Below are 21577 nucleotides of genomic sequence, written 5' to 3' on the forward strand. Positions count from 1 at the left end.
AACTATTTTTATCAACTTAACGTGCATTTTGACTAATGCGAAACTCTAGAAAATCTACCTCCTCCTAGCGCATTAAATTTTAAGCGAATTTAGAAAGTTTATTCACATATCAAGCGTTTCCATTCAGGATGTCTTATGCGCAATTTCAAAATGCGCATAAAAATAGTTGGATGGAAACCCACCTGTTTCATGTTGACTTTTAAAACATTAAGCTCATTCATCAATAAATCCCCCTACACCTCTTCTTTTCATGATCTCCACTTACTGAGCACTTTATTAGGTACACCTGTACACCTATTTATTCATGCGAGTATCTAATCAGCCAATCGTGTGGCAGCAGTGCAATTTATGAAATCATGCGGGTCAGGAGCTTCAGTTAATATATACATTAACCATCAGAATGGGTAAAAAATTTGATCTCAGTGATTTTGACCGTGGCATGATTTTTGGTGCCAGACGGGCTGGTTTGATTATTTCTGTAACTGCTGATCTCCTCGGATTTTCACACACAACAGGCTCTAGAGTTTGCTCAGAATGGTGCCAAAAACAAAAAAACATCTAGTAAGGGGCAGTTCTGCAGACAGAAATGCCTTGTTGATGAGAGAGGTCAATGGAGAATGGCCAAACTGGTTCGAGCTGACAGAAAGGCTGCGGTAACTCAGATAACCAATCTGTACAATTGTAGTGAGCAGAATAGCATCTCGGAATGCACAACACGTCAAACCTTGAGGCGGATGGGCTACAACAGCAGAAGACAACGTCGAACACTTTATTAGGACCATAGTGTTCCTAATAAAGTGCTCAGTGAGTGTAGTTTTGAGTGAAACCTTTGTATTGTTTGCGGTTAAAGTCATTGTAATTGAGCTTTAACCTATACATTTTCAATAACAAACTGTAATTAAACACCATATACACTGGCGACCAAAAGTTTGAAATAATGTACAGATTTAGCTCTTATGGAAAGAAATTGGTACTTTTATTCACCAAAGTGGCGTTCAACTGATCACAGTGTATAGTCAGGACATCAATAACATGAAACATTACTATTACAATTTTAAAAAAAATTTTCAGAACTTCTTAAACTACTTCAAAGAGTTCTCATCAAAAAATCCTCCACGTGCAGCAATGACAGCTTTGCAGATCCTTGGCATTCTAGCTGTCAGTTTGTCCAGATACTCAGGTGACATTTCACCCCACGCTTCCTGTAGCACTTGCCATAGATGTGGCTGTCTTGTCGGGCACTTCTCCCGCACCTTACAGTCTAGCTGATCCCACAAAAGCTCAATGGGTTTAAGATCCATAACACTCTTTTCCAATTATCTGTTGTCCAATGTCTGTGTTTCTTTGCCCACTCTAACATTTTCTTTTTGTTTTTCTGTTTCAAAAGTGGCTTTTTCATTGCAATTCTTCCCATAAGGTCTGCACCCCTGAGTCTTCTCTTTACTGTTGTACATGAAACTGGTGTTGAGCGGGTAGAATTCAATGAAGCTGTCAGTTGAAGACATGTGAGGCATCTATTTCTCAAACTAGAGACTCTGATGTACTTATCCTCTTGTTTAGTTGTACATCTGGCCTTCCACATCTCTTTCTGTCCTTGTTAGAGACAGTTGTCCTTTGTCTTTGAAGACTGTAGTGTACACCTTTGCATGAAATCTTCAGTTTTTTGGCAATTTCAAGCATTGTATAGCCGTCATTCCTCAAAACAATGATTGACTGATGAGTTTCTAGAGAAAGCTGTTTCTTTTTTTGCCATTTTTGACCTAAAATTGACTTTAAGACATGCCAGTCTGTTGCATACTGTGGCAACTCAAAAAAAAAAAAAAAAAAGAAAAAAGAAAAAAAAAAAAGACAATGTTAAGCTTCATTTAACGAACCAAATAGCTTTCAGTAGTGTTTGATATAATGGCAAGTGATTTTCAATTACCAAATTAGCAATTTAGCATGATTACTTAAGGATAAGGTGTTGGAGTGATGACTGCTGGAAATGGGGCCTGTCTAGATTTGATCAAAAATAACTTTTTTCAGTAGTGATGGTGCTGTTTTTTACATCAGTAATGTCCTGACTATACTTTATGATCAGTTGAATGCCATTTTGTTGAACTAAAGTACCAATTTCCTTCTGAAACAACAAAATCTGTACATTATTCCAAACTTTTGGCCGCCAGAGTATAACTCTGTAAAATAGATTAAAGGGGTAATCCAGCATTTACCATTGCTTTCATTCATTGCCATTACGACATAACGCCATAAAACCCTTTAAACTATTTTACAGCTCAAATAATACATTTTAATAGAAGAATTAATGTTAATGCTTTTATAAAAATTATACGCTTTACATTTCTGCCTTTTAACCCTGCAAAAATTGGCCCCATTCACTTCCATTGTAAGTGCCTCACTGTTACCTCGATTTTTGCTTTTTTTAAAGAAAAGGAGGGACGAGTTTAAATAATTTTTTGTTGTAATCAACATTATGCAACAAATGCTGTTAATTGAGCTTAATTTATTAACCTGGAATATTCCTTTAATTGAAATGTTTATATAAAATAGCTTTGGCTAAATGAACTTCGAAGAAATAAATGACTGTTTCCTGGATTCTGGGTTCCTAATTGCTTTTTAATGTCCATTGTTTATGACTTCTCAAATATTTAACACCTGCTGAATCTGATGCTATCATTTAGGTGTCATTTCTTCTGTGGACATACATCCTTTCCTCCCATCCCTCCAGTTTTATTAACTAAATAAATGTCATCTTCTACAACCACTTAATAGCATCTGCACACTTTAGGAGATTTTCATGTAAATTACATTTAATGGCGCTCAATTTGCCATTGATGCAATTTGACTTTGCTGCAGCGTCTGTTGTTGAAGTGTATTATTATGTAAATACAATGACACAATGTTAAGATGCCAATCGAAGCGATAGTTTAAAACACATACATACTGTACATCTTCTGCAGACATGAGGGTGTTTGAATGTGCTGTTGTTTTATAGTGAGGTTCTCTCTGCATCTGTAGAACATGTCAAATAATAACTGCACCCACTGTCATGGCACCTTCATTCCTCTGCTGCTCCTTTTCATTTATCAGTACAACCCTATGAAATTGTAATAAAAAACAGAAATGTCACACTTTTAATTTTGAACACACTCCAAGCACTCCCACCCCCGAGTAAAGCCTGCCTCCCACATACGGCCGAATCCTTGCCATGTCAAGCTCATCTCTTGACATATCTTCAAGAACCTTGGAGCCAGATGGAGAGGCAAGGAGAATGGGGTGTTGGGCAGGGAACACAGTGTCTGCTTTAATGGCCGTGTTGTTAATAAATCCATCCCGGGGCTTCCCCATGAGAGGTAGTCTGACTATGAGGTTTACAGGAAGCGAGGAGGGAGGGTTCTCTGCCGCAGGACCTGCTGCTGTTACTGCAGAGCTGAACACAAATGGTTTTGTGAAATGGACTCTTTTAAATCAGTCTGATTGGCTGTTGGTTCCCTGCTAAATCACAAATGTGAAGGGGGGATATAGATGAAGTTCTAGGGATGCTGCAGTCATTGTAGTTTATGGCTTAGCAGCATGAGTGTGTGATGCAGAAGCGTATGTCAAGAGAATATTTGTGCTTGGAAGAATACTTAGTATGAGGCATAGTGTAATGTATAATTTAGATTGTTGAGAACTAATTAATGTCAAAGATCACAAGGCCAAAAATCTTCTGTTAGAATACATGGTTGGCTTTAATTTTAGTGATAATCAGATTTTTATTGTATCCACTATTGTTGATAACAATTTATTTTGATAATAGCAAATAATCTGTGGTTCCTTATAAGCATCACGGTTCCAGTGTTAAATGTCCTCTGTTTGGTGCTAAAAGCAAGTTTTCTCCCAAACAGATTATGTTTTTAAGGTTAATGCTCTATCGAGTATTAAATCAACAATACCTACCTCCCTATCCTAAACCTTAAACCTAAAGCTTACCGATAGTGTCATAAAAAGCAAATGTGAGATGGAAAACAGATGAGGTGTGGAAGGTTAATGCTCTATTGAGTTTTAAATCAACAAAACCAACCTCCCTACTTTAAACCTAAATCTAACCGATTGTGTGGTAAAAGCAATTGTGACATGAGAAACACAATTGCTGAAGTAATGATGCTTTTGATACTTTTGGCTTACGTGTCGACTTGCATTCTCTTAAGGATTCTTACCGCGGCCCTTTACATCACAAATGCAACACGCTATCAGATGAGATATCACGCAACGTGATTGCACGTGAACAAGCTTGTAAGTGTAGTTAATCATGTAATGTAAATGTTAAAATGTATTGCCTTACAAGTCATGCATTATAGTAAAACATTTTGATGTCACAAAATAGCACTGTGTGAGGAACACGGCGAAAAGTACGTGTTTATGAACTGATTATCTGCCCTTTTCTCATGATTTGTGTGAAAGGGAATAAAAGTCATTGTTGTAGTAGAGCCTCTAGTGTTTATTTCACAAGGAAACTGGTGTGATATATACAACAATTCACATACAAATTATTTTGCAAAAATGTAGGTAAAGTAACATGATTCTATGAGACTAGGTTAAAGATGTGCCACAATACTCCAATGATGGGCCTTTAGTGCAGTGTAATCAAATTTCAATTCAATTTTATTTTATTTGTGTATCACTTTTAAAAATACATATTTTTCCAAAGCAACTTTAAAATAAATACAAACCCAGTGGCAGGGACAAACTCCCTAAGATTATTAGGTAGATGAGGAAGAAACCTTGGGAGAAACCAAGACTAAGTTGGGGAAGCCCATCGGTAGTAGTGGAGATTCCCTAATTCACTGCAGTATAATCAAATTTAAAATAGATTGTAATGCAGTAGAGGCCTTTTTTATTATCTTCAAATGATATTTCCACAGAGTTTAAATGCATGTGCTTATTTGTCTATTTGCGTATATTACATACCTGATTTGTACAAAGAGTGTGAACAGTAAGAGGTTACACTACTGTATATGAAACATGTTAACAGAGCTCTGGAATCCCTCCATGCAATCCTCCACTCAGGAGGAAGGGATCTGATGCTATTATTCACTGCTCATGAGAGGAGGGGGCAGCATTGCTCAGGCCTGTCCTCATCTGGCTGGATTGCCTTGTGAATAATAAGCCATTGCCATAGTTTACATGTGGCCAGCTACATCCATTACTCCACAGTTTTCAATCAAGGGCAAGGCATAGCTGGAGAGAAATGGATGCATTAATGATCTCAGAATCCTCTGATAGCTCTCTAAATAATGCATCATCCATTACAATTTATATCTTATATTTGTTCAGCTACTGGAAACATAATTGAAACTGTTGACATGTATTCATTACCTTGCTGAGTAACTTGCCACTACCCTCTGATTTCATGTTATTTTCCTAAATATACAATGCAAATCCCATTCTTAATCAGTACTGTACCTTTGTCTTGTAAATTATCGAAACATGCTTTAAACAAAATAATTTCACCTGAGAGGTAACCTTGCATATGCAAAGAGTCTTGTTTGATTGGCAGAACTGTGTCACTTGTTTTAAGCACATACTTCTCTAATTTTAGTCAGCAAGTAACTAACAATTTAAAAAAATCTGCCAATGGAACATTAAAAAAAACATTGTTTTAAGGGTGTCATTAAAGATAAAGATAATTTTACAAGAAATTGACAGACACTCATTAAGAATAGGATTTTTTGCAGTGGTACTTTTGCTCAGAGGGCTATGACTAGTGATAGACCGATATATCAGCCAAGCCGATTTATTGGCCGATAACCATGCTCTCTTGGCTGATTAACAATTAACAAGAATGTAATTTCTGTGCCACTAGCGCCACCAAACGGAATTGCAAAACTAAAAAACATTTCAAAACAGCTTTCTGAACACGCCCCTTCTGCCTTTAATGGAGCAAACAGATAGTCCTGCCCCAACTCACGCCATTGGTTGAGTCAATGTTATTGTCTCTCTTGAGAGGCGTCGATCAAAACAAATAGAAGAATTTTCATAGCGCCACAAAGACACAGTGTTAAAGGCTCTATTTTCGAGAGTGAGCAAAGCGCAGCGCACAACATCTTATCCAATGTTCGTGAGAGTGCTAATTCTAAGTGTAATTTTCTTGCTAGCACAAAGCGCCACTGGCCGTGGGTGGGAGTATTTGCGCTACTGTGGGTATAGGCGCGCAAACTGTGGGTGTATTGTATGTAATAAAGTGGCGCAAATCGCAATTTGCTATTTTCCTAAGAATTTGGTCGTTGGGCTAAGACATTTCAATACCACATCTTAACTCTTAAACGCCTCTTAAATTTTCCACCAGTTGTCGTAGTGATTTCAAATCAAATCCCTTTATTGTCACTCAACCATATACACAAGTGCAACAGTGGGTGAAAGTCTTGGGTGCAGTTCCAAGCAACATAGCAGTATGACAATTACAATAAACATCTGATTTACACATAACACAACTTTTATTTTTAACTCACTGCAAAATGGGCTGGTGGAGCAAGTTAGAGAGGGTAAAAAGTTTGGATATAATGGTTTTTTTTTTTGATCACTTATTATATTTTCGTTTCATTTGATGTGTAATTTGAATTTAGGAATATTTTTTGTTAAATGTTTTCGAGTAAATAATTTTTCAAAATAAACCGGTAGAAGTGTGCGCCGATACAATCCCTGTTTATACTAGCCATGATTTGTGTGTCAGTAGATGAAAAGGATTAATAATAATTACTTAATTTAATGGTGCATACATCCAAATTCTAAGGAGAATCACATTTTCCATGCGTATAAAAGGAGCGTGTTGCTGCCATAGAAATACACCTGACCTTCATCAAGGACACAGTTACGCACAGAAGAACGTGATTTTCAATTCTTCTAATTCATTGCTTCTAGTCCATTTACACTACCAACTTTTCATTAATGTGCTGTCTTTATTTAAATCATTGGTGCTTTAAATAGGACGCAGACGTTGAATAACTGGAGAAGAACCTCGGAATTAAATGCCACTTGGTCACACGTTTTGCGCGTTGCGCAGGCAATTTTGCCAAACCCACTTGCACCTTGACTTAGCGCATGCTTGTGTGAAAATACCAAAACTTCATGGCCATGCCCATTGACTTTGTGCTTATGACTTTAGGCCTTGCGCATAACGCTTGTGCTCTTAAAACAGGGCCCATAGCATTTACAGTTTTCAAGAAAATTAACCTTTGAATGGCTTACTTATAGTTTTCCCTGCATATTAAGCTGGGATATAAGAAATGATCTAACCAAAAAAGTTACTTTGGCTACCTTGTGTCAGTTCCAAAATCTACCTATAGATTTGTCAATGGATAGTGAACAATTTCTGTTACAAGGTTTCTTCTTTTCAAATTTATGAGAATTTGAGTAAATATTGTATAAAAAAAGTGTTTGTTTCACTTTAGAAATTTTGTGCACATATGATTTGCTAATGATAAATTGTATTATGTATGGCCATTGAAAAACCCATATCGGTCGACCACTAGCTAGGACTATGCTAGGAATAAAGTTTTGTCCCTTGAAACCTTTTTTATGTTCACTGTGATACATATGCTGATGTGGATTTGACCATGGGACATTGTTTGATGGCTGTGACAGATGCCCATCAAGTCGCCAAGCATATTGGTAGCGAAATTAATAACATATGGCAAAAATCCAGGATTTGTGCAATTTTATCCTCCTTCACTTCTTCTGTATTTGCATTTGTGAGAATTTACTCTCTTAGAGACTCTGATTTTGAAAAATGCCAAGCTCGATAACTCGTTGCACAGGAGTCAATCTGTTTCAACATACATAACACTGCAGAGGGGAAATACCATAACCCGATTTCAAGGGTAATCTCGTAAAACACATCTGTTTTCTCAGAGATTTAGAGGTCAGACATGATAAGTTCATTCCATATCAGTGGATAAAAGGCGAAGTTAGCGCTTAGCTAGGCATGAGAGAGTAAGAGAGAACGGCCACTCAAAGCAGTTATCAGTGTTGTATTTAAGCTTTGATAATTTTTTTTTGATGAGGAACAGTTTTGTGTGCTGCAGAAAAGGGAGAGGCAGCACATTTGAGGAGAGAAAACAAAATGGCAGCCAGCAAGAGACGGAGGATGAGCACAAACACACACACACACACACTGAGCCTTTGTAAACGATTGTTTGAACCATAGAGCTTCTCTTTGTCTCTGTTAACAAGCACTTTCCATTGTCGGCTAATATAACATAGACTCATACAGCAGACCAATACTGGCTGTTTATTTTATAAGCCACAGTCATGTTCACTGCTTTAACAAACTTTCTCAATGTTTTAGCAGTTTTACTTTCTTGTAACCCATGTCTAATCTTTTAACTTTCCAGTTTGTTTGAATATACAGGCTAGATGTGTTTGCATGCTTCCAAATCAATTTTTTGAAGTGATGCACACAGGTCTCATCATATCTTTGTTTGTCGGAGTGTTGTGATAGATTTGAGTGGCTGAGGATTAGCATGGGGCCGATTGGTTTTCTGTATTGCCTGCCATTATTCAACAAGCAAGAAATAATGACAGCCATAAATTGAGCAGGAATGAGAGCATTTCCACGTTTGTCATTATAGCAAAATGATACAGGAACATTGTTTTTGTTTTTTTTCTATCATCTTTTTGTTTCTGTACAGTGGTTTCCTTTCTGCATGCTTTAATGAGTGGTAGAGCAATGGAAAAAATGACAACAAAAAAAATGTTAGCACCACCTAATCCATTATTAATGATGCTGGGATGTATAGAAACTGAAAGAAGTGAACTGAAAGAAGAAGTGAATTTATATATATATATATATATATATATATATATATATATATATATATATATATATATATATATATATATATATATATATTGCAATAAACTTAAACTATAATGCTTCTATACTTATAATAAATGACTGTAAGTAAATACTTTTATATTGTGCAATCGTTTTTGATTCGATTACATCATTCACAATGCCTCATGGGTTTGTATTTTATTTCCTAAAATGAACTTTAATAGATGTTAATTACACAGTTTTGTAACTTTGTCTTCTGATTTTCATTTACGCTTCAGTCAAAGTTTGAAATGTTTTGTTTCATTCTGGAGTTGGTTGGTTTGGTTCATGGCTTAGAACTCTTTTTTTTTTGTTGTTTTTTGAAGAATTTTACAGATCCCTATAGAGAAAATAAATGTGAAAAATACTTAAGGAACCAAGTAGCCTCGCTGTTGTGATCTATTGAGAGTTAATGTTAAATCTCCTCAGTTCTCTGGCTTCTTCTTATGTTAGCTCTTTAGATTACACTATGTAACACAATTTTTGTTCCTGGGTAGTAAGTGTTATTTCCTAATTGCTTATGCCTCAAAAATATAGAAAATGGCTATTATTCCCCACAAACTTTGCTTTTGTGACCAGGACAGTGAAATATTGAAATTTACCTATTTCCAATGAGAAAACAGGTGAATTTGTGTCTTTTCGATCACATAAAGTCAGAAAAAATCAACATATGAATCCAAATTAACATGTATTTATACTAAAGTAATACAAAAATGACTACAAAAGATTTAGAAGTGAGTAGTTTTTCGAGATTTATGATTATACTGTAAATCACTTTCACGAATCAGCCCCCAAATGTACTTATCATACTTCAAGGCGTCCAGCAAGGTCTTGATGCTGTTGTAATCCTCTTTGAGGTGCACCGAGTGAGCCGGGGAAGAGACAGGTACTTGTTACCATTATGGACCAGCATGGCTTTGAGGCTCCTGGATGTCAATGAAGAGGCGCCACTCATTCTGGTTACAGGTGATTCCGATTGCCTCAATCAGACTGGTCACATTGTGGCAGAAGCAGAGCCCATCTTGATGGGTGAAGAAGCTGGAAAAAGTTTGGTGACGCTTCCTCTGATCTGCGACTTGCACACTTCCAACAAGTTCCACTGCTTGAGCCTAGACGTCAAAAGCTCAGCACTGAACTTGGTGAGACCAAGATCTCTAATCAAGTCGTTGAGGTCTTTTTGGTTGGGGTAGTATAGGTTTCTCTCCTCAGCTCCACCTCTGAAATTGTCATTTAGATCTACAACATCTTCCTCACTCTTTGACCTCTCTTCTAAAGACGGCTACTCTCTCTCCAGAGGAGTGGGTACGGGGAGCTCGTGGCAGTATGGCACCGGGGCAATGGATGAAGGAAGGTCGGGATTCGTGATAGCAGGTTCATTCTTGCCAGTCCGACGTTTGGAAGGGTCCACCATGCAGAAGTAGCAGTTGCTTGAGTGGTCAGTGGGTTCCCGCTGTGGGGTCCCTCTTGCCACAACACTGAACTACCCGCTGAATTGGCCAGGACCTTGTCTCACTGAAATGGCCGGGACCTTGCATACAAGCTCCTTTTATACCCGTATGTCCGGGGGAGTGGCATGCAAATTCCACTCGCCAGTTCCCATTGGCCTTTTTTCAAAAACTCAGCACTCAGCACTGAATCTATCTGGAATGTTCTGGAAAATAGGTAAATTTCAAAATATCACTGTCCTGGTCACAAAAGCAAAGTTTGTGGGGAATAATAGACATTTTCAATACTTTTGAGGCATAAGAAATAAGGAAATAATACTTACTACCCAGGAACCCCCCCCCAAAATTAAACTTTGTTACACGGTGTTATTCAGGCTGAGTTAGCCTACAATGCAAAGGCCCACCAATTGTGCCATTCATACTCATACTTAGGGTTGACAACCGTCCCGAATAATATGGAATCGTCCCATATTTTAGTGTCTCCCACCCAAACTGCCAAGAATGTTTCATAAATCAGGAAATGGACCTGAATCACACTCCTTTCAAGTGAGTTGTGTGAGATATCGGCTGTTAAATGTTACACGGACGCTACACTTGACAGAAGCAGATGGGGAAAAGATCAGTGAAAACCAGCACACATTTTCTGTTGTGTTTTCATTCAAAAGCAGGAGAATTTTGTCAAATATATAGCATTTGAGTGCATGATAATTGTTTATCACCATTGTGATTTAAAAAACACCAGTAATTAGGCTACTTTGCATATTTCAGTGCTCGTTCTGGAAGAGAGATTCCTACAGTGGCCGTGAAGTGCAAAACAAAACAACAAATCTAAAAACACAACGGCAAATCCAAAGACAAAATAACAATTCAGAAACACATTAACAAATAATAAAACACAATGGCAAATCCAAAAACAAAAGAGCAAATCAGACAACACAACACCAAATCCAGAAACAAAACAAGTTAGAAAACACAGCAGCAAATCAGAAAGCACAACAGCAATTCAGTCGAAAGGGTAGGTACCATAGCTTCTCACCTGATTGGCTGTGTGGAGAATACCTAGTCCTTTCCTGACTGGTTCTCTGCCCACTTGCACGATTATTTAAAAATGCATTCCAAATGCTCAATTACTGAAAATTGTATGGTTTGTCACTCAGTAAAACAGTAATGGGACACTTTATAACACAGTGAACAAAAACAGCCTGAAACCTCATGGCTCGATGATTGGTTCCTGGGCCCAGAGCGCCACTCACGGCTGCGCCCCGCCCCGGTTCCTTTCTTCCCGGAAGTGAATCAGGAGCTGAAAAGATCGTGGGGGGCACCTTTTACTACCCGGTCCCGATCTTTCAGCTCCCCCGTTCTTACTACCCTCGATGGTGGGGCGGCCAAGGGGTATTCGGTGATCCCCCAGGTGGATAAGGCGCTCGAGGTGCACTTGTGCCCACAGAGCGCCACCACCTGGTGTGGGCGCCCGAAGCTCCCATCCACCGTCCCATTTTGGCAGGTTTGGTGCTCCAGCGGCAGACACCCCGCCCCTGCACGCCCAGCTGTTGCACAAACATGCCCACACCGGGTTGGTTCCGATGGACTGTGGGGATGATGTTCCTCCTCCCCCCTCCTCGACCAATCTTATGGTGGGTGTCAGGAGCCAGTTAAGTGCTTCGATGTCTCTGGACTCATCACGGCCACGGGGTTCGAGCCCCCTTGACGTGGCACCTCAGGCTCGCGATGGCTGACCCAGACCGTCCGACTCGGCTACGCGATTCAGTTCACCAGGCGCCCGCCCAGGTTCAGCGGCGTCTGCTTCACCACGGTGAAGGGTGAGAACACCGCTACCTTGCGTGTGGCGATCGCTACCCTTCTACGGAAGGGTGCGATAGAGCCTGTTACTCCGGCCAAGATGAAAAAAGGGTTTTACAGCCCCTATTTCATTGTACCGAAGAAAGGCGGTGGGTTGCGACCAATCTTGGACCTGCGAGTACTGAACCGGGCCTTTCACAGACTCCCGTTCAAGATACTAACGCAAAAACACATTTTAGCGAGCGTCCGGCATCAAGGTTGCTTCGCGGCGGTAGACCTGAAGGATGCGTACTTCCACGTTTCGGTCTTACCTCGACACAGACCCTTCCTGCAGTTTGGACCCCATGTGATATCTTCCACTAAATCATTTTCCTGTCGGTAAACTGCATCTTCCTTGGGCAGAGGCCCCTCTGCTTCCGGTCACCATGTTTGTAGAAACTCCTTCCCCCTCGAGTAGGACCTACCATGGGATTTCTCCACATGACATACTTCCGACAAGACTCGGTAAGACCATGTGATGTATTTCCACTCAAAATACCCCCCCCCCCCCTTCTCTGGGTGGGGTGTGGTCTCCGTGGTGTCTTCCCCTTGGGAGTGACACCCCCCCGACATAGACATTTATGGCCCCCAGTCGGTTAACAAATTCCACTCATTTTAGGGAGAAAAAAGAGGACAAGAGGCCACGGCTGGGCTAGCCTGTCCCTATTTTTTTGGGCAGTCGACTTATTCCCGAAGGACTGTTCGATGCTCATAAGAGTGTTGGGGGAGGTTACGTGATGGCCTGGTGCGCTGGCTATGAGGCACACAGTGGTCTGCCCGTCTCGCACCGCCAGTCCACGTAACACAGTTCAGCTAGTTGTGGCGTTTTGTATAGGGACCCCTAGTGTCACTACATCGACACAACGTCGAGTGAGTGACAGATAGGGAACGTCCTGGTTACTTTCATAACCTCCGTTCCCTGATGGAGGGAACGAGATGTTGTGTCCCTCTTGCCACAATACTGAATTACTCGCTGAAATGACCGGGACCTTGTCTCGCTGAAATGGCCGGGACCTTGCATACCAGCTCCTTTTATACCCGTATGTCTGGGGGAGTGGCATGCAAATTCCACACACCAATTCCCATTGGCCTTTTTAAAAAAAGCAGAGGTGTTTGGGGCTCCCAAGAGTGACCCCTAGTGTCACTACATCGACGCAATATCTCGTTCCCTCCATCAGGGAACGGAGGTTACGAAAGTAACCAGGATGATATGCTGACTTACTCTAGGTGAATTTTCCCAAGATGTGGAATTATACATATACAGTACTCAATTATTTTTTTAAATAATAATAATAATAATAAACAACAACAATGTAAGTTAGTCATTCACACCACTGGCAGCCTGCTACAAACTTTGTAATGTAAAAATTAAATCTTGATGAATTTTAGTGGTGTTTTTTCTAAAATAATTAAATAATCCATATAATTAAATATACTTGGAAAATCTATCCATTGGCAACAACCAGAACCTTTATAATTTTGATTTAATTTTTAATTTTTTTAAACAACAGTGTTTTTTAAGTTAGAACATGCAAATTGAATGAACGCTTGGATGCCACCAACGTTTTAGTGCAGTTTGTGGACTTTAAGACGGTCCCTTACGCACTAGATGAACCATGAGACCATAGAACGTCATACTTAAAACTAACCGCTACCTGTATTTACTCTCTGTGTTATAAAGTTTCCTGTTACTGTTTTCCCGAGAGAAAAAACACTCCAAATGATTTAGTTTTTCAGTCAGTGACATTTTGGCATGGATTTTGATATAATCAGTGAACCAATCCTGTAGAAAGGACTAGGTCTCATTCACATAGCCAATCAGGTGAGAAGCTATGGTACCCTTTGCGTTTCAACTGAATTGCGGTTGTGTTTTCTGAATTGTTATTTTGCCTTTGGATTTACTGTTATGTTTTTAGATTTGTTGTTTTTTTTTTTTTGTGATTTTCCTTTTTTACTGTAACACTGTAATCCAAGGAGAAATACTCTATTTCATGGTAAGCGTTTTCTCTCCCATAAAAATCAATTATAATGCATGGTTACTACTAAAGAATTTTACTACTAAAAATCATTTTTTAGTGATATAAAAAAAAAAAAATATTATACTAAATATAAAATACTATTTTTGACACATTAGTCATATAGACTTCTGTCTACAAACTGATGACCCAAATTTTTTACAGGAAGCTGGTTCTTTAAAAATGGAAAAGGCTTAAGTTAATTATTGGGATGAAAATGCTTGACATAAAATATTGTCTTTCTCTATTGATTGCAGCTTAGTTCTTCTGACAAAATGTCATGTTTATTAAAAGTGAAGATTGATAGAAATGAGTTTTTTCCTGGATGTTGTATTAAAGCATTTTTCATTTTAAGCGTATTAGGGGCTGTTCACATGGTCACATCGAACATGTTTTTGTGTCTGTCTGCACTGTTTTTCAATTGTTTCTATGTAAAATCTAAAATAAATCTAAATAAAGATGAAGTACATAAAGCACTTTAAGGCAACTTCTGTTTTGGTAATATGTTCAGCGGCAGATGACAAACTTTCTGGTTATTTCAAGAATACTGTCAAAATGAATTTACTATGACGTCCTCTGACACTTTTGATGTACTCAGAATCTGAATGAGCTCATTCATCAGAGGTTGAGTGAGGACAAGTGAGAGAGAGATTTTGGTTGCACTTTATTTTACAGTACGTGTACTTTCAGTATACTTACAGTGTATTTACCCAAGAAAGTACAGAGTAATATTAGGTAACTACATGTACTTAATTAAGGTTAGGGTTAGGTACTAGGTACCTAGTAATTAATATAGTTGTTGTAATTATATAGTACGTAAATGTATAACAGTACTGTAAAATAAAGTGCTACCGAGATTTTTATATTAGTGTAATGCACTGGCACCAGCGAGGGCACCATGGCATATGCGCCATGCTGCACATTCATCAAAAACATGTTGTACTCTATTACCCAAAGAGAGCTTACATCAGTACACAGACTGGGTGATGGGTCAATTAATTCTAGATCGACGTCGCTCCATGATCTTTTACCAAGTAAGCAGTTGACATTCATTGCAGTGGTGAAGTTGGGAGTGTAATAGTGCACCTTTAGAGTCTCCAGAGCATTGCACTGTAAAAGGTCAGTCAGGCATTTTAAATTTAATCGCTTGAGTACAATCATGCAATTAATGTAGGCAGTATAGCTCTTTAAAACCATCTTAAATACCTGCTTGGAATTTTTTTCAGTGATGGTATTGCGGGTGGTAGAGTTCTTTAAATATAGAAGTCTTTAAATAAAACTTGTTTACAAGCATGTAAGTTTTGTCAAATCATTTTGTAGATTTTGGCCTTGAATAAGGATAGCAACATGGGAGCCCATGCACTATGGAGCTGTTTGAGGAAAGCTACATTAAAACTGTAATTGTAATATTGCTGAAAAATGTGGAAAGTTGCTACTTTTGGTTACTTCTCTGCTTAGGAGATATGTTGCAGTTGATGCATGTGGAAAGATGATTTTCTTTATTTTATACTTTGCTTATATGATATTATGCTTGAAATCAATTGTAATCTGCTAAGACGTCATATTCATAAATGCGCATTCATGTAATTATTTATCTAAACATTTATGTAATCAATGTACTTGATAATACTCAAAATGTGTGCAGGGATATTAAGTATTGCTTTTTCTTATTCAATGTTCAGTGACTATGTTTTGTTACTCATGATACCTTCCTAAGTGCTAGAATTAGTTAAGGTTATGATAAAAAACTGTTATGTCTTAAATAAAACTGCTTACATAGTTTTAGGCCTTGAATTCCAACCAGACCCAAGCTGAATGTGTTTCTTTCTCTGTCGGAACAAAAACATTGAGATAAACCAAGCTTGCACACAGATTTGTATTATATAGGTTCGGACAAATATCTTTTCAGTACTTCTCTTCTTGCTCTCTGCATTGACTACATCTCTGAGGCCTCAATCTTTCTTAATCCTTTCTTTTACTTAGTTCATTAGATGAGACAACATACTATAGACTTAATTTATGGATTATATCTTTAAGACCTATTTACTCAATATTCAAAATATAATTCTTTACTATTTTGCATTTATTCAGTGTTCATTATAATTGATTTTATTTCATTAATTGAATTTTACAAATTAATATTGTTATTCCTTCTACAAACCATCTGATTTATTGGAGTTATTTCCATCTGCTGGATCACCTTGCATCAGCAGTTTTACTCACTTAACACAATTATTCAGTAAGCTGTTCCTCTCTTCAGTAACAGCCCCCTGTGGATATCTTTCTAGCTGTCAAACCAGCCTTTTCAGGAATATATCTGTCAACCAGTTTCCATGACAGAGGGGGGAATAATTTCTCCTGGTACATCCAGAACCTCAGGGAATAATTTAATCAGCTAAACACAGCAGCCAGCACCTCACCACTGTTATAAAGTATGTATATGAGGAGGCAGTGGGTTCCTTGAGAGCAGGCAATGTCCTACTGTCTTTTTCATGAAAATTTTAATTATGCTGTTTAAATGAAATGACTTTATTAGCTGAATAACTCTGTCTGACCTCTGAAGTGCTTATTGTCATGTCAGTTGCTGATTCTCTGGAGGTTATGCATCTGAGAAAGGGAAAGTATTGGTTTAGGATGGGCATATACCAGTGTAATATTATTTCCTTTCTAATTTTCTTGGGTTTTTCTAACAAAATAACAGGGCACCACATTTACCTGACCTTAAACATCACAAACATTGTTTATCTGCTGAGCTTTTGTGCTGGAGATGCCCAACGCTTGAAATAGTTTCAATGTTGCCTCATTCTTTCTCAGCTCAATTCTCTGCTGAAACTCACTACCTCTGCTTCGTACTACATACATTAAATACACTACATCTATATCTCTGACTGTGTCAGAGTGCAATGGAACTTGGCAACTTTAATGCATTTATAACGTTAATGTGGCCAAAGATGATGGCATTGCGATGAGAGAAAAAAGAGTTTAGGCCTGCAGAAAAAGTGCTGCTATGTTAGCCGCGAAAGCACAGGATTTTCTACCCCGTTTGAACTGAATATATGCGAATCCCTACCAAAAATTCACAGAATGATTAGATATATTGATTAAAATTAGTCATTTTGATATTTGAATGAGCTGTAAGACAAGAGTAAGATGTTAGGCTCAATAATAGACTATAATTTTTAGAATATAAATGGTGGTCACCGTGGCTGAGATGCATAGTGTATGATAGAGCTATAAATAAGATATAGCTCAGGCAAGTTAATTATATGCTTTTATGATTTGTTTTCTCTGTTATCGCTATCGTTTATCAGCATGGCTTGCATACTTAAAGGCCGGCTTATCACAGGCACAGCATAAAAAAACAGACAAAGATATTTTTCCTCATAGCGTTCATGTAATAACTACAACTGTTTGCTAGTGAGCTAACATGTAGTGTTAGATTAATACCAGAATAATTACATGCATGTTAACTGCGTGCATATTAATTAACCTCTTGTAATGGTTTAGTTCTAAGATAAAAGATGATTTCATTTCATAATTTAGATGTACCTAAAGTCATATATCAAAGAAGAATTATATCTTAACCTTATTGTGAGGTAAAAATGAGGATCCTCAGCCAGTGTCACTCAGTCACAGTTTGTTCCTTCGGAAAACAGCGCAAGGCACACTAGGGCCTGCTTAGAATTTTCTGATGGAAAAAATATAATTTGAATCATTTATGAAAACTGGGACAAACAATGGATAACGTTGCATTGTCACCCAATCATTAAAAAAATGAATACATGTTTTACACTGCCTGGCCAAAAAAATTTAGCATACTCTAATATTCGTTGGACCGCCTGTAGCTTTGATTACACTGCACATTCGTCGTTTTGACAACCTTATGCAAAGTCACAACATTTATTTCCATCCAGAGTTGCATTAATTTTTGGCCGAGGTCTTGTATTGATGACAGGAGAGTGGAACCACTCCTTAAAGTGTTCTCCAGCAAATCCCAAAGACTTTTAATGGGGTAAATGTCATGACTCTGTGGTGGCCAATTCATGTGTGAAAATGATTCCTCATGCTCCCTGAACCACTGTTTCACAGTTTGAGCCCGACAAATCTTGGCATTGTCATCCTGGAATGTGCCTGTGCCATCACTGATCCATTGATGGGATAACCTGGTTATTCAGTACATTCAGGTTGTCAGCTGGAATTTTATTGCCACATAACGTTGCTGAGCCTAGACCTGAGCAATTGAAGCAACCACAGATCATAACACTGCCTCCTGAGGCTTGTACAGTGGGCACTATGCATGACGGGTGCATCGCTTCATGTGCATTTCTTCTTACCCTGACGCACCCATCGCTTTGGAATAGGGTAAATCTGGACTCATCAGACCACATAACTTTTTCCATTGCTCCACAGTCCATTCTTTATGCTCCCTAGCAAATTGAAGTCATTTTTTTCCGATTAGCCTCACTAACAAGTGGCTTTCTTGTGGCCACACAGCTGTTTAGTTCCAATCCTGTAAGTTCTCATCACATTGTGCATGTGGAAATACTGTCAAATTTTTTTAAGATGTGACCACCAAGCATTTTAGTGATCTCCGATCACAAGATTTTTTTCCAACCATATTTCTTCCACGAAGCTGAAGTTCACCACTATCCTTCCAGGTTTTCAAAATGTGTTGGACAGTTCTGAACCCAATTTCAGTGATTTCAGCAGTCTCCTTGGTTGTTTTCTTTGCTTGATGCAGGCCAATAATTGGCCCCTTCTGAAACACAGTAACTTTTCCATGACCACAGGATACTAGAGTTGGCATACTCAAGATTGGACTTGGACTTGAGTCCGAGTCACGAGTCCAATTTTAATGGACTTGGACTTGTCACAGACTCGGATGCATTTGTACTCGGACTTGACTCGGACTCGAGCTTTTGGGACTCTGGATTTTTTTCAGAGTCCAGCTGAGTCCATGACATTTGTGATGCAACGAAAAAAAAAGAATAAATAACAAAACAAATAACACATCTCTGTCTGCATGCAGCTTTATTAGCCCCTGAAGTCATAGACATAGCCAGAGTTGTTTCACTGTGTTTAAGCAAACACACACACACACACACACATACGCACATGCACAGGCACACTCATCAGTCAACCAATACGATTGATTGTTACTACAGAGACTACTGTATATAATCGGCTACCGAGGTGGCTGGCACGACGAAAACATAAAGACATGTATGTATCCAATATAATAGAAACTAAACAAGGCAGTTTCACACGACACAGGACCTGACAACTGGTAAAATTGCATGTGCCGTTTGTGCAGCCAAGATGGTGCTTGCATTTTGGTTTCATCGTGGTTAAAAAATTTAAATCAAGAACTTCATTGAGTCAAGTCACCCACATCATGTCTCTCACATTTTTACTAAAAATGGCATATCGAAATAAAAATACATAAAAATAGTATTAATATTGGATATGAAGTCTTTTTAGGTGTAATGTATCTACACATGTAGGCTTCTGTAGTCTCATGTGGTCCACACAGTGTTGTCAGCTTGAACTGGTCCATAATAGCTTGATGAATTAACTGTGTAACTTTTAAATAGTCGGAGGGAAAAAGCGTTATTGCTAAAGCAGACAGCATCTCTAAACAGATAAACAGCACCTATTTATTATTGATTGACTATTTTCAAAGCATTGACGAGCTGCTTAAAATAATTTTTTTTACAGCATTTGTCCACCATTCACAACATTCAACCATGCACAATAAAATATTAGGATATTATGGACAGTGAAATGTTTTGTTATAATTTAATTATAGACTATAAAATAAATGTATTATTCAATGTTTTTATATGATGCTAAACTTCATGTTACGAGATGAATTTAGTTGGTTATGACGTTTTTTATTTTAAATGTTTATTTTATTTAATTTTTATTGTAAACCACCGGGTAAATTATGCACGTCTTTTTTAGCCTATATCTCTGACACTTTTGAAGGACAATTCTGTTAAATTTATGTCTCAAAATTATCATTCTTCATGTTTTTGTGGTTAAAGAAGAGCTCAGTGAAATTTTCTTTGGTTGGTATTTAAAGATTTCAGACTGATTGCAGACCAACGTAGCTGCCGCTCAAGCAAATATAATTAAAAAAAAAAAAGTTTTATCTTCTGCAGCAGCTGCTGCGAGACGCACACGGATGCATCAGGGATTTAGGTACACAAGCAGCACGCAGAACTGCCCTGCATTGTGTGGTTTCCCGCAATTAACTAGAAAATCATGTCCGTGACAACATGGCCCTAATATTATCAGTGGGCTTTTCCAGTGTTTTTGGATGTAGCATTTGCAGTCAAATTGTGAGACGTAACTTCTCAGCGAGTGCTAATTACTACTGTGTTGACTCATTTGTGTCTACTGTATTTTCCCAAATCAGTCGGCAGATAGAGAAAAAAGATTCAGAAAGAAATCTCAGTATAGACTATTATTTCTTTAGTTAGGGATCATTTTAAATAAAACTAAATTAAATTGAATTGACAAATTGAAAATGAAGTAGAAATAAAAACTACAATTTGAAAAATAATAACCTTGGTTGTAGTGACTAATGCAGCTTTCACTTTCTTTAGTCTATTTTTGAGTGGAGGAGAAAAGCAACAAATAATTGAAATGTCAACAGAACGCAGTAAGAATTGTGTTGAAGGATAGTTTTGTCTTCATACACCTAAAGCATATGCTTTCATTCTGAAACCACTTTGAAGTCTGTTCAGCAGGATACTAATCATAAAGTGTATATATGAAACGCAACAGAGGTGTTTTTGTTACAGCTATATTGACAAACTGTTTTTCTTAGTTGTGAAGTGAAGCTTAAAATATTGATGTTGAGTTTACGGTTACAATTTTAATTCAGATTCATGAACAGATTCATTCGGACTCGGACTCAGCCTGTTATGGACACAGCCTAGAGTCTGACTCGGCCCCTTTTAGACTTGGACTCAACTCGGACTCGATTGTTTAAAGACTCAGACATGACTCGGACTCGACTAAGGTGGACTCGAACCCAACACTAAGGGATACGTCTTGCGACATGGTTGTTTAAGAAATGAGAAGCTACACACTGCATCAGTTAGGGTTAAAAGAATTGTTGCCAGCTGAAACATATTAATCACTGCAATAATGATCCAATCATAGGCTCTTAAGTATCAGCTTATTTCAGTCCAAACGGTGACTTTTTATTTGGCCAGGCAGTGTATGTTTGTAGCATTACCCCCCATGCCCCCCTCAACTCAAAGCTCTGGATATACAGTGTAGAGTCCAATCGTTAAAATGCTTTTATTTTTTATTTATTTATTTTTTTTCATTATAAAATGCATTATCAGCATAACAATTTAAGTGGAAAGTTGATTTGCGATATTAACATGAATTTGAAGAATGTCATAGTATTA

General features: G+C 38.1%; 1 protein-coding gene across 1 annotated transcript in view; it reads left to right on the plus strand.

Annotated features, from left to right (window-relative positions):
• Positions 1 to 21577, plus strand: part of LOC127409843 (synaptosomal-associated protein 25-A-like) — a 52422-nt gene that overhangs the window by 5336 nt on the left and 25509 nt on the right. The window lies entirely within an intron of this gene.

This window comes from Myxocyprinus asiaticus, chromosome 19 (assembly GCF_019703515.2).
Source record: "Myxocyprinus asiaticus isolate MX2 ecotype Aquarium Trade chromosome 19, UBuf_Myxa_2, whole genome shotgun sequence".
In the NCBI taxonomy this organism is placed as follows: domain Eukaryota; kingdom Metazoa; phylum Chordata; class Actinopteri; order Cypriniformes; family Catostomidae; genus Myxocyprinus; species Myxocyprinus asiaticus.